The following is a 17,180-nucleotide window of genomic DNA, read 5'->3' as shown; positions in this document are numbered from 1 at the left end:
AAGCCTAGTAACATACAGCTACAAACTGGCACAAGGACTATTTCACCCTTTTTATAATTTGGGGAGTAAATTTTAGCTGTGAGTTCATCAGAATTCCAATATAAAAGGACTTGGATAACAAAAGAACAGCAACAGTTTGTGAATTCTGACTTTACAGCTACTAAATAGACACAGGTATATATGCATTGCCCCATAGACAGTTGGTATATCATGTGACATTTTTTAATATATACACCTATTATATTCTCATTTTCAAGGATGAAAACTCTGATAATATAAACGATTGTACAAAAAGGTGTCATCTATTGATAACTGAAACAGCTGACAAGTGCAGACCTACAAATCAGTTCAAAGAATACTGTAAGGGAAGCCTACTCAGAGAAATGATAATGAAGTGGGTATATGCTGGTACATCATATGTACTACATAAGCAAGACCTCTCTCAGCTGTTGCATCTCTAGCTCCCTTCAATCACTCATAAATTAATCCCAGCTGACTACCAGATGCAAGTTCTTTACCAGATTTCAAGTTCTTTATAAAGACTCCTCTGTTAGTAGCTCTGGGTAATTTGACCAATCCCGGAGTTTTGGCTTCTCTCCTATCTGCAGAGGTATGCTTGTGTTTAGGGTAAGTTTAGAAAGTCAGATGTGATATACCAGGCTTGAAAGACAAACAGGTCAGTACATCAAGTTAGAACTTTGATCCACCTCTACAGAGTGAAATTATGTCCTACATGGTCAGACAGATGGAAGCCCCCTGTCCTCTGCGTGGACAGTCAGTCAAAAATTGTCTTGCTGAGATGGGGGGGGGCACCTGGAAGGAGCTTTGGGAGGAAGGGTATATAGGAACCCACAAAGTAGCGATGGATGTAGGATATAGAACAGAGGTGTGGGAAATATTTGGATGGTGCTTGCTGCCACAAAATCACATAGAACTTTCAGTTGTGCACTTCCATAATAATCCCTTCTGATGTGTTTCACAAGAAGCCTGTGTTATGCAGAAACAAGTAAATGTGCACAAGCACAAACTATTTCCCAGCACAGCCCTGCTAAAGCAATACTTACTACTTTTCTTTGAATTAGAAAGCCTCAAGATGGCATACAGGAATTAAGTCTTGCCATCCTGGGGTGAATTATTAGTCTTTTTTGCATATGCAATGCCACAGCAAGCTCAGAAACATCTTGTGTATCCTGATTTCTAGCTTCACTTGTTAAGCTCTAGGTATGAACCCACATACCATAAAGACCCCTTTCTCAACAGACAACTCAGCTGGAGGAGAAAGACGGCAGCAGAACACACATTTGCTCCCAGTTTGCCTTAGGACACCTGACCAAAAAGGGACTTCCTGACCTGTGAGGGGAACTCCTCTGACTAACAGTGAAGTTTCCATTCCATCAAGCTAACTCCCCTTTTCCAGCTCAGCAGGTGAGAATTTAAGGCAGTGGAACCATGAAAGGGAGATTGTGGACAGTGTCCTCTTGGCTGCCACCCAGAGCTTAGTTTGCCCTCTGCAAAGATTCCCTCGTGCTTTCCTTGAAAGGGGTAGAAGGTCCCAAGAATGGCAGAGGATAAAGGGTCCCAAGAAGGACAGAGGCATAGAAGATACCAAGTATCATTTGTAGGGGTTTCTCTGTTGGTTTGGGTTTTTGGGGTTTATTTTTTAGTTTCACTGTATTAATGTAGAATTCTGGAGAGAAGAATAAAAAGCCCTAAAAGGCACTTTGAAAAATTATTTTTCAGACCACATGCACATTTTACCTTTAAAATCTTTATGGTCCATTGCCACAATGTGCTACATTTCCCACCTGTACACCAGCCATCATTTTCATCTTCTAGCAGAGTTCCTTGTACTTTGTCTTTTGTATCTCATATTCCATCCCATTAGGATCATAGAATTACAAAATATGCTGAGTTGGAAGGGACCCATCAGGATCATCAAGTCCAACTTCTAGCCCTATGTAGGACACCCCAAGAATAAATCACACCATGTACCAGAAAGCGTTGTCCAAAAACATTTTGAACTCAGATAGGCTTGAGCCTATCTCTGGGGAGCCACGATATTGAGAAATAAACCCTATTCTATAAAAGAATTTGGCCTAAATGTTTATAAAAACCAGTATTTTTCAAATCCTATTTGTTCAAGCAAATTCTGACTCTCAGGTACAAGAGAACTATGTATCCAAGTTAAAATCCTCAGAACTAAAAAACCCAAAATGCTCCGTCCTAGTCTGGTCCATGAAAACACATGAGCCCTTACAGGATTGTGCTGGATTCGGCACTCCAGAATAACTTAAAACCATCTCAACCAAGCTGATTAGACACCTCATTCATGCCCAAGCACTTAACACATAGCAGCCAGGTGTTCCTCCTATCAGCTCCTGAAGAGGTTGAGTCTGACACATGTCAGTATACTCCACTCACTGTGTCAGGCTGATGTTTAAAAGTAATAACCACCACTTTCTTCACTTTGTTTTTCAGCACAGCTGCAAGTGGTATGTGTTTTACCCTGGATATGGGATAATCATAAGTCACCGCCTCTTTTCCTGAAGTGTTGTAGGTCTTCATTTCACAGGAAAGCATCCTGAGTGGTGCCTCAGCCTAAAGGGCCAAATTTTCAAAATCACTGAAATTGCATTAGTGACCAGCAAATCACTGGTGTGGGTGTGGGACATGCATGAACACGTGGAAAAAAATGAACCTACATGAGAAGGAAACTGGGACACCCACCTGAGGTCACTAAATGAAGTATGGAAACAACCATACTAGCAGGAACAAGAACATAGGTCCTCTCACCAGTCATGAAAAATAAAAAAAACAGTACCAAAATTTCATAGACTGAAAAAATTGCCAACAAGGAAAGGCATAGGCAGTAGCCAAGTAATTGTACTATTGCCTTACAGCAAGAAACAAATATAGATTTGAACAGAGGAGACAGGTAACTGAATTAATTTTTATCAGAAGCCAGCAATCTACTTGCAGTCTAGAGAATGCAGGTTTAACACCCATGTCTGGATTTCACTTGGAGACCCAAATATTTGTTCTTCACCAAAGTCCTCTGACCACACCTATTACAATCTTTCACACAGCTGCCTTCCCTTCAAAAGAGATTATTTCCCCTCAACTTAAGTGGTCAACATCAGCCCAATAATCCCATTATAATCAACAATGCTGGTGCTTCCTGCATAGCTTCTGACATTCTTGTCTGTTGAAACTCCTCTGACCTTGGGGCTGTATCCCATGGATCCTGCTTTAATCCACCCCTATGTTTTTCCATAATAAGGTTCATGTACCCCCACACAACAAACACAAGCACACATACAGACAATGTCTTAAATAAGTAGTAGTTTTCCCTTAAGGGTAAAAATGTTCCGTAATAGTATTTCTTTTTGTTATGAAATACTGTAAACGATCTTGGTGTGGTAATATTTTGTAATATGTCTGTGTTATGCAACTAAGGCTGTAGGATTCAGCTGACTTACATGCACCTGGAGATACTGACAGATAGCGGAGACTTGGAGATGTTGAAAAGCATTTACATATCCTTGTGCTTGTATAGATACACACAGATAAACACACAAAACAACTAATACATCATCAGTCTACATCCTTTTACAAAAAAAATACTAGATACAATAAAGTTTCTGTAGTTTAATTTCTGCTTATTTCCTGTTCTCTTCAAATGAAAACCCCTTTAAATCTTAAAACCCAGTATTTGTGCCTCTTTTTTAGGGAGGTAGATCTTCTGCCTTCTCTTCTACAAAGACATGTAAATCTCGTTGACTTCAGCTAAGCCAGGGCAACTCAATATCCTCAACTTTGATTTTGATTCTTTTACTCAGCTTTTAAATCAACTTGAAGAGAAAAATGTAGAAACATGCCAAATATTCATGTTTCTAAAGCAAATCCTACTTCCAAGAATGTAATTGTTTGTTTAGTGACTTCTTTCCTACTCCTAAGATCATCATCAGGTGAAGGTGATCTGAATGACAATATTCATATGAAAAGCAGTTTCACACTTCATCTTCCTCTTTTCTTTAATTCTAGCAAGACAGTGGCTGACTGCATAACCAAAAGTTTATCTCAAAATCTTCACAGACCATATGGTTGTGTCTAGGGAAGTTAACCCTCAGTGGAGTTAAGCACCAGCCTGCTTATTGCCTCAGCACAAGCATCACAGTTAATCACATGCCTGTCGTGGCAGCATCAGGCATTTTTTCACTTTCCATCATCCCACGGATTCTCTCATCTCAGAATTGTGGGATAGCAAATCTGTGTAGGAAAGGTGGGCTTTTAATACTCACCAAAGAGTTGGTGTGAGCAAGAAATTAATTTGTTACTGCATAGAAAGACAACAGAAATATCAGGTTTTGGAGGATAAGAAAGATAATAAGAAGGTTCAGACTCAGCCTCAGAAGATAATACTGAGACAATGATAATTGTGGTCAAAAAGTGTCAAGCTTGTGCAAGATTAAAAGGTAGAGAAGGGTTTTCTTAGAAAAAAATTTTACTAGCTCACCACTCTAAAAAGAAATCTGAATGTTTCCCTGTATTTTTGTTTCCCCCCCTAGCTCACAGTCTGTCCCATCCAATTCTAGGGTTCTGCACAGGGCCAAATGCAGGTCAGGCCACAGTGTGACTCTACAACATAAGCAAACACACAGACGTGTGTGGCACCACTTATTATACAGTTATAAATCTGAAACACAGAGCAACAAACTGACACCAGAGCAGATATGACCATTCCTTGAAATGGTCTGTAATCTACAGCACTTGCATGACCCTAGCACACTTTGCTGGTGTCCTGCACATACAATCTACCTGTCCTTGTAGCAAGCAGCATCAGGCTCTTGTGGGTAGGATCTCATACTGCACTGTACACTCAGTGCTGGGCAGTGTAAGATGGATCTGAAAGCTGAACCCACAGGTCAGGGTAGAGTTCAGGGTCTTCAGCCCACACCTACACAGGAGGTAGGTGTACTCTTCAGTGCACTACAACAAAATGTGTATTAGAGGCTCTTCTCCCGCCTTTCCTTTACATGACAACTTGCATGCTCCAGAGCTTCTCTCCAGGAGTACTTCAGACAAACTGGTTTCCAGTCCAATGGATCCCACACTGCAGTGCCACATTTGCCAACATTACTGATAATATACTTACAGAGAGAGCTTTTCCAACTGAACATTAAAACTGAAGTTCAGGGGCCTTGAAGAAAGGTCTGCTACGGAACGTATGCTGAACTCTGACAAAGAAGTGCCACACTGCTTGCTGTAAGCATGTAACATATGTGAATAAGGACCAAACTATGGGGCCTCCTCAAGAGTCAATGGAAAGGAGTTGATGCTGTCAGCAGGGATGATGCATAATTACATCTATCTGAGCCCCTCCAGACAGGAAGTGAGCATTCACAGCACTTAATTAGTAAGATAAAGTAGATCTGGGGAATTATTGATATTGCCAATCTCCAAAAGAGAATAAGAATTCTTAATACTTCACAGGATTTGACTCTAGGGAGCTGTACCTCAGATACAAATGCTGCCCATCAAAATATTTTGCATTGAGGTCACTAAAATGAAATACCTGCCTTAGAAACCTGGTTTTGGTTTTCTGCATCCATCCTTTTAGAATACATTCATGAGTTATAGAGATAACAGATACCACATTCTTTTACCTGAACCCTTACACTTTGGTCTTATGCCAAGAGTTATGCCAAAATCAACCTATACTAAAAATACTTCTGAAAATACTATCCTGTCAGTCTCTTGTTATGTCAATCACCTGTAGGTGCACAGGGAATCCAAAAGTCTTATTCCTTTCCCATTCAGTAACTGTCACACAACACTTTTGATACAAGAAATGTATTAAATTATAAGGCAAGCATAAGAGACCTGTTTGACTCAGATGCATTACCAGTGCTTTTTTTTTTCTGCATGAATAACTGTCACTCTCATTTTCATTTTGGTAATTACAGAAAATGGGCTGTTTTTAAATGTCTGTTCCAGCAGACCTGAAGATGTTGATTTCAGACTGATTCAGACTCTAAAGTCTAATTCATGCAGTTGATCCACAACATTAACTGGAGTGTAGGTTTCATCAATTTGGTAGAGTGTCTTTTATAACAGCAGATGGTAATTTTTTGATATGTAAAGCATTAAATGGACTCTTTTACAAAACAACTTTAAATGCTTTCTTTTAAAAAGAGCCACCAACCAACCAAACCAAAACCCACCAGAGAACTACAAAAATTGCTCCCCCCACAGTGCTCAGATACTTTAACCCAAAGAAATTGCTGACAGATTTGTTTTCAGCACAGCAGAGTAAAGAGCTGACAACGTAATTTTTTTTGCTGGATATGGTAACTTAGGTCTATTTTTAGGTCTTCTTTTCCATTTTTAAAGTACACCAAAATAGGAATGGGCTTAAAAATCACCATCTGCTTCTAGAAATTAAATAATTCTCTGAAGAATAGATAATAGGCATAAAAAGCCTACTCGCAACTCTCAGATCTTTCACAGCAAGATTTAAAGTCACATGCTACTTGTAAACATTTTTTATTTCATCAAACAATACTGCAGGGTCACAACACCCCTGTAAGTGTTCAATATACCTATTTATCAGTTATCACCAGCATAAACCGTATACATTCTAGTCATGAATGTCTGACTAGCAAATGCTATTGCTATTGCTTTTATGACTTAGAGTAAAGCTGCTGATATTTACAGCACAATAAAGGCTCTCCCCATTTCTTTCTTTAAATTTGATTTAGTTAAGGTTTAGTTTAGTTAAGAACTATCCTATTTCACAGGGACTTTTTTTTTTTTTTTAATGTCCATTAGAGCTATTCTGCAATTAGCATGTTAGCATTACTTGCAAATGTGTGTAAAGAAATCTGAGCTTGTTTGCATCCAGCTAGTTTGGATCCTGCTAACAGTGAATCACTATGTCAGTTCAAGATGGCTCTGGATGCGGACACTTGCTCACTGGCTGAAGCCTGTCAGCAGTTTCCCCATCCTCAGCATTTGTGGCCCTGACAGCTCAGATGACTGACTCCCCAGGAAGTCAAAACCCCATCTCCTATGCTCTACCCATGCACCAATAGCCTTAGAAAACAACACGGTACTATTGCTATCAGTTGGTCCTTACCCTTGTATCTTTGGAACCTTACACAATGTAAACTGAGCTTGAAAAAGGTGGAAAAGGAAGATACATTAGTTTTCCATGAAAAGTGATTTGATGAAAGAAAAAAGGCTCAGGCTAAAGACCCTGTTCCACTTCCTTTCTGAATTAAAGTTCCCGCAACTTGGTCATCACACTTTCTGAGAGGGCTCCAGACACAAACAGCACATACCCAAGACTAGATGGCACATATCCCCTTCCCTCAGCTGGGAATATTAGGGAAGCGGGAGCAGAGATTGTATGAAAGAATGGTCAGAAGGTGGCAAAGGCCAAAGAAGAGAAAATAAGTATTACTAGTATGCGGGCTGATGGGACGGTGTTCCCTAGTTCTGTGATTTCAATAAAGATGACAAGTTTGTAATTGCAGTAATTTCAGTTTAAAACATTTCCATGTTTTGAACCACAGAAGAGCACTTACCTTTTTAGTAACATTTTCAAGAAAGGCAGTTTGGTTTGTTTCTTTTCCCCCATGATATTCTATTTAAAAAGCAATGCCTTTTTCAGAGAATAAGACTAAATCTTCTAAAATATAAAATGAGATAAGACACTGCAAGATACTTTAAATGACACGATATGTTATAAACAAACAAGTTTACAAAATGAAGACATTTTGGAAGTAGTAGTATTTAACAAGTACCATTTTTTAACAGGTTTGTCTTATTGTAGTTACTTAAAATCAGAGTTCACAACAGCAACAGTTCAAACAAGAAGATGTCCATTATTCGTGTTTATACTTGGTGGATTAGAATTTTTGTGAAATGAAACTTAAAAGGCCTGCTAGTGGCCACTGTAGCAACAGCATTTAGGCTAACATTTTGACAAAAAGAGAGCAGAAAAATCACAGAGAAACATATGCTTTGTTGATATATGCTACTTTGGCAGGGACAGGAATTTTTCAAAGTAATGTGCAAGAATCCTCTATTTCTAGTAAACAACTGAGAAACATTTTATTTGTCAGGGAAATTGATTCTTATTTTTTTCTGAGTCAGTAGTCAGTAACTAAAGAAAGGAACTTTTCCAAGAAAGGGACGAAAAAAGTGATTAAGGCAAGCAGTGGGTTTGAAAACTTTAGTGTTCTTTGGACACTTTTTCACATTTTCAAAGGGGACCCCCTTTACTGAAGAACAGTTGCAGAAAAAATAGAAGGAACAGATTATGAATAGCCAAGATTCCTAGTGATCTCACTGGGAATTACACATTTATTTGGAAAGCATTAAAGGAATAAGATTACAGAAGCAGGACCTGATCCAAATTCCATTATGTAAATGGAAAAAGAAAATTTTGTTGTCTTAGAAGGAAATTGAATTGAGCCTTTAGTTCCCAGTTAATGAGATACTAGTAAACGTTGAGAATTGCAGAGGAAGTGATAAAAGAGGGATGCCACTTCGGGTTGGGTTAGTTTTTTTCATATTAAATACTTATTTAATATGAAGGTTGTGATTTACTCAAGATTTATCATCATAAGAATCTTCCTCCTACTGACTCAATCTATCTAAAGTGCCATTCAGATATAATGGAAATAGGGCATATCACAGATTCTAAATGTTTCATTAGTCTGCGGCTGAGCAAAGAAAGCTATTTAACCTGCATAGGATCCATTTCTTATTGCAGACAATTTATTCCTTTCTTCAATAGCATACAGTTATTGCTGGTTCTAATGGTATTACCTGGTTTGAAACAAACACTTCATAGATTCCTCTTTCTTTTACAGTTGGGACACTTTTATGATTTTTTCTATTCCACTAAAGTTGCTTTTGTAAGTGCATGGAATCACCTAAATGTGTGCCAAGGCTGCAAGATGATCTCACAAACAGGTTCTCCCACCATTTCTAAGTAACACTTATGCCAACTGGGCTCATACTATGCACCTATGTTCTAGAATCTGAACCCAACTCCAGGAGCAAGAATTAACCTTTGGTGCTGCAAGATTCTCAAAACTCTCTGCTTTTGCTGGACCCAGAATAAGCTCAAGGCACTCAGGAATTGAGTCTGCACAGCAGGACTGTTCAAGCAGCATATCACAGTCACGAGACTTTCTGTTCCTTCTCTGAAGTTATAGGTACACATAGGGGACTACAAATAATGTGAATTTCAAGAGAGAAACAGATCCATTTTGATCTACTTTTCTTTAAAATTAATAAATTCAGGCCATGCATGAACTATCCAGTCATATCCTGTAAAAGTTTAAACTGAAACCACAAGGGAAAATAAACTAACATCTCTTCCCTTTTTATCTTAAAAGTGTCTGAAATGAATTGGTTGCTAAAGAAACCTGATATAATTGTGACTGAGTGTTTTGAAACCCTTAGTGGAGTTCATCTGAAACCTCAGCATAACAAGTGGCCTCTTATCTGCGTACTATTCCAGGAAGAAATGCATGGCATTTCGTCATCACAGCTGAAAGAGTAGCTGGCTCTGCACGTAGGCTAGGCGAGAATAAGAGCCCTCAGCTATAATGAGGGCACACTGGTAGCTAATGCTTAGTCAGAGACCATTTCCTTTAGCCTCTGCTACTGCTTGCAGGAGTTGGAATGCAGGAAAAGGCAAAAAATAAAGTAAACATATTGAAGGTCAATGTTTACCTTCTGTACTTTTTCTCAATGCAGATTAATTCTGAAGACATGGCACAGATGCATTAATGTGGTGACATCCTAAACCATCCTCCCTATTACAAGGACTTTAAGTAGCTTTATTTAGTGTGGCAGTTCATGAGCAGAATTACTTAAAGGAGAGAGAATCATAAAAAGCAGATGTCTCCTTTTTTTTTTTTTAGTCTGACATTTAAAGGCAAATTAGTAAGTGGGAGTTTAATATAGATATTTCCTTGTGAACACTGATCTTGAATTTCCAAGCAGGCAAACCGACTTTCTCCTTAATAAAGCTGTTGAAACATAGATAACTTGTAGCAATTACTTCAAAAACAGGGATGAATCTTCATATGTGAGGGAATATGGTAAGGAACATTTCTTTTTATAGGCTTTTCCTCTTCTGTACATCCTGAAGATGATAATATGAGTGATGTACTGTCATGCTTTTTAACACAGGAATCTGCATAATTTGAAAATGGAATGATTAATCAATAGAACATGAAAATGTTAAATATGAATTTGTAGCAATGTTCAGGCTGTAAGTTTGCAAGACACTTCATTTGGGACACATTTTGCTTTCTAACTCTGCCTGCAGAAACATCGGCAATTATTGTGAATTTAATGAGGTATCACTATGCTGATTTAAGCATACAACTGTATGTACTGTACGACTGAACACACTGGACTGAGTCATTTTACATACACCAACAGTTGCTGGTCTGAATAAGGGCTAGATTCGACTTGTTCTGTTTAACTCACTGGCTGAACTGAAAATAGTTGGCACAGATTTTTCTCAGGAAATTCAAACTTACACAAGCAGAGGAAAAACATTGCAAATGAGATGCTGCTGTGTGCAAAAACTCATCTTGGGTAAAACTTTAAACCCCAGAAATAAATCTTGTTTTCAGTTCTCACAAATAGGCTTTTCTATTCAACTCTGAAGGTTTAAAGCAGTTGTTAATCAAATACTGTACACAGCACTAAGCAAGAAAGTCTTCAGTTATTTCTGAAACACGTTATTTTGAGGCTATGTTTGAATCTTCCATATTTATGTGATGAGAGTTATGTCACAAAGTTAATCATTCCCAGGATGCTAGCATTCAGGGTAATGAAAAACTTCTTGTGCAAGCAGTCATTAATCAGTGAGTCTAACATTGCATAATGCTTTCTCAAGCATGTGTTATGTGATCAGAGTACAAGGCTGCATAATACAGCAAAGTGTTTATGCCATATGCTGACCTTTTCTAAAGCAGAAACGGAGCCATGTGATGTGCCGCTCCTGCCAGCATTTGCTTATTGCCAATAATTAAGTTTGATGATATGAAGAAACACAAACTTGTATTGCTTTAAACTTCTAAAAGGAAGAAGCTTTGAAGATTTTGGCACTGTAAAGCACAAAGATAGCCAACTTGGCTTGGATACAGTACCGTTGTCCATTACAGGCACCGCCCATCAAAACTGGAATCAAGTGCCCTGCTCAAGTGGTTACTGGCATTTGTGTAAAGGAAAACATGTGCATCGTTACTGCACTGCTGTATTAACCAGAAGAGCATAAAGGTCACAGGAGCAAAGCAGCCAAAACCATGCTTGGTACCTCAAATCTCAGACCATCATTATTACATTTGATGTTCTTGTGCAATAGTACTAGTAAGCAGCTATTACTTAATCTCCTACCAGTATTACACAAAACTATACTTGCGAAATACTTCAGATAAATATGCTGTAATTATACAAAATATAAAAACATGTATAGGGCAAAATGTTTTTGTAACTCTAAACACACATACCTGTGGGGATGTGGTTTGAGTGAACTATTCAAAAAATTGAATCAGTGATTTAAAAGCTTCTATGAATAACCTTAAAAACTATGTAAACTATGTGCTAGAAGAAGAGTGGACACGTGGATATATATTTTACATAGTGCGCATGCATACACACACACACACACAGAGTGCGGATCAAAAGCTCTGTCTTGTACACAGCCACTTTGTGTCTGTTGGCAGAATCAGGCTACTGAGTTGCAATAACCAGCTTCATACAACTTTTTTAGCACAGCCAACTGTAGCTATACCACTGTTGCTCCAACATCATTCCTCCTCTCATTTGCCAGTGTTTCCTTCTCTCTCACTCATGACTGCCTTTTCTACTTTGAAAAGCTGTAACTTTGAAAACCAGCAACTCAGTTTCATTATGTGATCCATGATATGGTACCAATGTCTGAAAAGTGACTTTCTGATAGCCCTTGCTTACACTGAGGAAGTACTTTCAAGCTTAACTAAGAATCCTGAAGAATAAAGCTGACTGGAAACACAGTTACAAAACTAAGACATCTCTGTACAGCAACATAGGTGTCCTAGCCCAAAATTTAGATTCTCAAAATTCCTGCTGAGATTTTGCATCAGGAAGTGACGGTATTAGGCAACCGCATGTAGGAAGTGCTGTGTCCAAGGCCTTTTGGGATGAATGCATTAAACCTTCTACATCTTCTAAGGAGTCTGACTCATTAAGGATCTTTATGTTTAGTAGACAGGAGTCTGAACAAAGAAGATGCTGGGGACAATAGGAAGGTGAGCAGGTCTCCATTCTTGCTACAGTAACATAAAACCAGTGTGATACTTGCTGCATGAAGGAACTGCAAGACAGGCCTTACCTCCATAAACTATTAGTTAGACGTCATTATCTCTACACCCCAATAAATTAACTTGTAGAATAAATAATTAGAGAAATTTCATCATGTGTAACTTCAAAGAATCCAGTGAACAGGTCACTACTGTAGGAAAGTTTGGCTCAGGTCAATTAAGTGAAAGGAGAGAGAAGAAACTTGAGCTGCTTTGCTGTTTCATGAGTCCTTCAACTACTGAGCAGCTATATAGATGGAAGTGCCATAGCATATCCCCTTCCCTTTTTCAAAAAAAGGACTGACATCAGATAAGATTTGTAAAATCCAAAACGGAGACAGGAACTTCATTCCACTCAAAGTGGAAAAAATCCATGTCCATTTGTTCATTTATGATCTAGTAACTTAGACAGAATCCTTTCTGTTTTGCTGTTTTTGTGGCTCCCTCCTCCTTTCATATATTATACAGACACTCTAGGAATCTTGTTTGGAGGTTACAATCTCTACTAGTCTTTTGGGTACAGAACTTAGATGTTGTAACTAACCAATACAGAAAGACCTAGTTTGTGGTATTGCTCATGAAGATATTAGAAATGACTGTGTTGAAATTAACTGTGACCTAAGACTGCAGCCTGAACCCACCCTACAAAATCTCTTTAGTATACACTCTTTCAAGACCCACTGCTTCTTAGCAACATGCTCCCTGGCTCTCTTCTCCTTTCACCTCTACTTGGATGGAGTAGTCAAAAGATGGTAACTACAGAACAACATGAACCATTCACCCTCAGGGGTCACTAGCTCGAGATACTCACATGCATTTCCAAAAATACTTCAGCTTTGAAGACAACAGTCCCAGCAGTAAAGATTTATTACACAAAAGATGGAGAGTCAAACTCTTTTCACACGAGCCTACAGATGTATTATTAACATTTATATGTGGGGAAAACACAACCTTTACAACTATATCCTCACAATTATATTTTTTAACTTTGTCTTTCTAAGCTACATGGAAGAGACACATTTAAAAAAAAATTAAAACTGGCTTCAGAATTTTTAACATACTAAAAAGAATTGAGCCAAAGATGATATCACAAAGTCCCTTATGCTTAAGGGAAAATGTTAAATCAATTAGCAGTTGCCAGAATAAAGAAGCAACAATTTGATGTATAAGTTCCTTACAAAAATAACAAACTTTCCATGTTCTTCTGAAACTGGTTATATTATGCAACAAGAAAACTTCACCATATTCTCAGCTTGTTATTGTTACAAAAGCTTTATTAGCATATGCTTCAGAAATTACAATCAAAGGATAGTACTCACTAGCCAGAACTTTGAAGAGTTTATAACATACATGCACAAACTATGCCTTAGAGGGTTAACGTACTATTTTCAACTCAAGTATTGCAAATACTTTGGAATACTAGGAGTTAGCTTTGACACAGAATGTTCACACCCTCTGTAATAAATTCTTTTAACATACTTCATATTTCTTCCCATGTGAATGAGTGTCCTTGGAAGAATTATCTACTAGATAAAAGCTGAAGATGAAATCTAAGTCTAGACTTATTTAAAGAGGGTAGACACTGATCTTATAATCTGTGACAGTGGCTGATTAATGAGCTGCTCATGATTGCTGCAGGCCTCTCCAAACTGCAGGAGCAAATGATATTATAACACTGGGAGGAATGTGCTATCTGGATGCCACACCTTTGTTGAAACTTAAGAACTCCCTTTGATTCCTTCTACATTTGTTCTAGACTTGAACTACCCTATGTACATGACCAGATACACCGTAACACACATGCATACCCTCACTACTCGCCTGCTGCTTCTGCAGCAGAATTTCTGTGCTATAGAACACATGGTAAGTATGCCCACTTGTAGCAGTCATGGTATGTGCTGTGTAGGGCCCACACTGGTTGTTCTGCTGGTTGTGCTCTTGCACAAACAAATTTGAAACTTCCTGAAGCAGAATAGTAGTATCACATCCTGAGGGACTGATTTGGTCTTGCCTGACAGTCTGGATAATTTCATTTACATGTACACACATAAATACACACATACACATGCATGCATATGACATGCCAGTACACATACATACATATGTATTATAAAGCATAATGAACACATTGTGTAAACACAGCACACTCTGCTTAACTACAGAAATTTCTATTCAACTCTGTTCCAAGTCTGAAATGGAGCATGATTTAAATCTACAATAAAAAGGGCATATAATCTAATCTTTAGTGGTAACTCAGTAATTTCTGATTACATCTTTCAAACACCTTACAGGGAAACTTTTTAAACTCTACTAACTTTGCTTAAAAAGTACTAATGTTCTTAAAGTGAAAAGAACACATAGAAAGTTTCAAAAGTGCTCCCTGCACATTCATGTCTGAGATTTAGAAGAAAGAAAAGCCAGCAGGAAAAAAGGCACAAATAGAAAAAAAAGTCATTCTAATCCCCTAACGTAGACAAGAGAAATTTTATTACCTTTAGCTGAAAACAATTCTTCTTTTGGTTTATCTGCTTGACATTTTTCTTCTTCTCATTTTTAGAGACAGCTCTCTGTCTAAAAGTGTGCAGAAAAAAAGAACATTTTAACCACATCATCATGAACTTTATCACAGCTTAAGTACACAGACTGTATCAGCCTCAGTAGACAATGCAGTCCTACAGCTTTTCAGCAGTGCCTTTAGGTTCAAGAGCAAGGCTAAAATTCCACAAATGACACATGAAAGCACATCTTGTTCAATGTACACCACTCAAATGAACAACAATTTTTTTTAAAGTACATTTTTTAAAATCTGTAAAAAAATTGCCTCTCTAATCTCAGCAGGCATCTATTCAGGGATTTTCTTGCATGAAAAAGGCATAAGTAAAGACTATGCAGTGATAAATTAAGATTTCAGCTACTCTTCACTTTGCATCTATGAGTTGGGTTTGGTATATGAAGTGGCACTAGTGCTAAAACCCCTTACTTTACTCCTTAAGTCTCTGAAAACCAGATTCTGAGTAGCATGATATTCTGCCCTCTCCTGTGGTGATCTCTTCAACAAATGTGACGATGATTAAATGCATCAAAGAGCAATGACTGAGTAAAATATGCAGCAGTTGAGAATGATCCTAATGTTTACTACTCTAAATGCATAGTTAAAAGCAGTTCTAGAAAAGCATTGACATGAACCTTGATGGAGAACTATGACTAATTTCACATAGACGGACAGAATTTTAAAAATAACTGGGCAGCAATGACTGCAAATGTCATAAAAAGGTTCCATTGAAAACTTCTCCAAAAGCACTTAATACTTAATTACATGATCTTAGAATAAATAAAACACCTTTTTTTCATTACACATGAGCTACTCAAAAGCATTGAACTGACGACAGCCACACAATCATGAAAATTTTATCCAGAAATTTAGTAAAACTACTAAGAATGTGAGTTACTTCAGTACTGTTGAAAATATCAACAGCTTGCTACATTAAAAGCTAAAACTGTACGTGTTATATAAAGTCACACATTAATTTCTTCATGAAACTGAGAATTTCTAGGCAATCCAGTAAGTGGAACATACAAATGTTGAGAAGCTATCTGCTGATAACTAATAATGGACAATGGACCTACCTGTGTTATAACTTTTCAATATCCAGATCACTGAAGTGCTGAAAAACTCACTATCCACTTCAGCTCAGCAGGAGGAGAAGAAAAAGCTGCTTATGTCTAGCGACCAAGAGACAATCTTTCAGAAAACCAGCAGAGACCAGGGCTCACTCACCCATGAGGCATTGTGGAGAAAAACATGGCCTTACCAGGAACTGAAAGAGTTGAGCCTAAGTGTTTGAAGGAAGATTTGCCAGATCATACCTTCATAAGGAAAAGCTAGCCTTTATAAGAGCATTTTTGTTACAAATAACCCTCTCATTGAGGCAGAGTTCTAATACTACTACTAATTATGAGCACTGATGCCATTAAAACACATCACTTAATAAATGAGACAGTGACTAACATACCTTTTGCTAAAATATTTTTCCTCCAGAATGACTTCAACATCATTCCAAAGTACCTTTAAAAACTGTCCTACTGATACTCATTCTGTAATAATATTCCAACTGTTGACTTCAAAGAAGGAACTCAAATTGCTATGACATGACACTATCTTCTCCTGAGAAAAGGAATACAGAGACCACTGTGACAGCAAAATTATTTTCTGAGATCAAAACTACTAGTTAAAGGCATAAATCTACACAGTCATATGCCACAGTATTTAAAGTTATTAGATATTTTTAAATAGACATTCAGAGAAGCTACTTAATCAGTGCTTGGTAGAAACAGAGGCAGCTCAATAACCAGACTGTATATCAAAGTTATGCAACAGAAACCCGTCTGCATATGCTTAATATTTTTTTTCCTATTAACATAATTATTTTGTAGTCAGTAAAAATGAAAATGACATGCTAGAATTTCAAAAACACGAGAAAATGACCCTCTAGGCTTTATATAACTATCAAAACAAGTACCAGTACTTTATTTGCAAATTATTGTGCAAGAAATTATCTACTCAGCAAGTTTACCAGTCAACAAAATGTGAGCTCTACTGGTTAAAATCAATTTACATGTAATGATATGTCTAAATATGAATTTAAATGAGCTCTTGTCATTTCACGTTGATTAGATTCTTTATCATCATAGATATGGACAGTGACCATAGCTAATGTTGCAGAAACACCAGAGCATGCACAAGTTTCATGAGCCAATGGTAACCCAGCATGAATAAATTTGTTTCCATATAAAAAGACAGCC

The 17,180-nt window shown here is 37.7% G+C and overlaps 1 long non-coding RNA gene across 1 annotated transcript in view; it reads right to left on the bottom strand.

The window, feature by feature from the left end:
* LOC131573914 (uncharacterized) overlaps nt 1-15,725 on the bottom strand; it is a 42,846-nt gene extending 27,121 nt beyond the window's left edge. Inside the window, exon 1 of the long non-coding RNA XR_009276294.1 lies at nt 14,870-15,725. This is a non-coding gene — a long non-coding RNA (uncharacterized LOC131573914). The remainder of the gene's footprint in view (nt 1-14,869) is intronic.
* Between the last annotated feature and the right edge of the window lie 1,455 nt (nt 15,726-17,180).

This window comes from Poecile atricapillus, chromosome Z (assembly GCF_030490865.1).
Source record: "Poecile atricapillus isolate bPoeAtr1 chromosome Z, bPoeAtr1.hap1, whole genome shotgun sequence".
NCBI lineage: Eukaryota > Metazoa > Chordata > Aves > Passeriformes > Paridae > Poecile > Poecile atricapillus.
The sequence above is the reverse complement of the archived record's forward strand: the minus strand, read 5'-3'. Positions and strand labels throughout refer to the sequence as shown.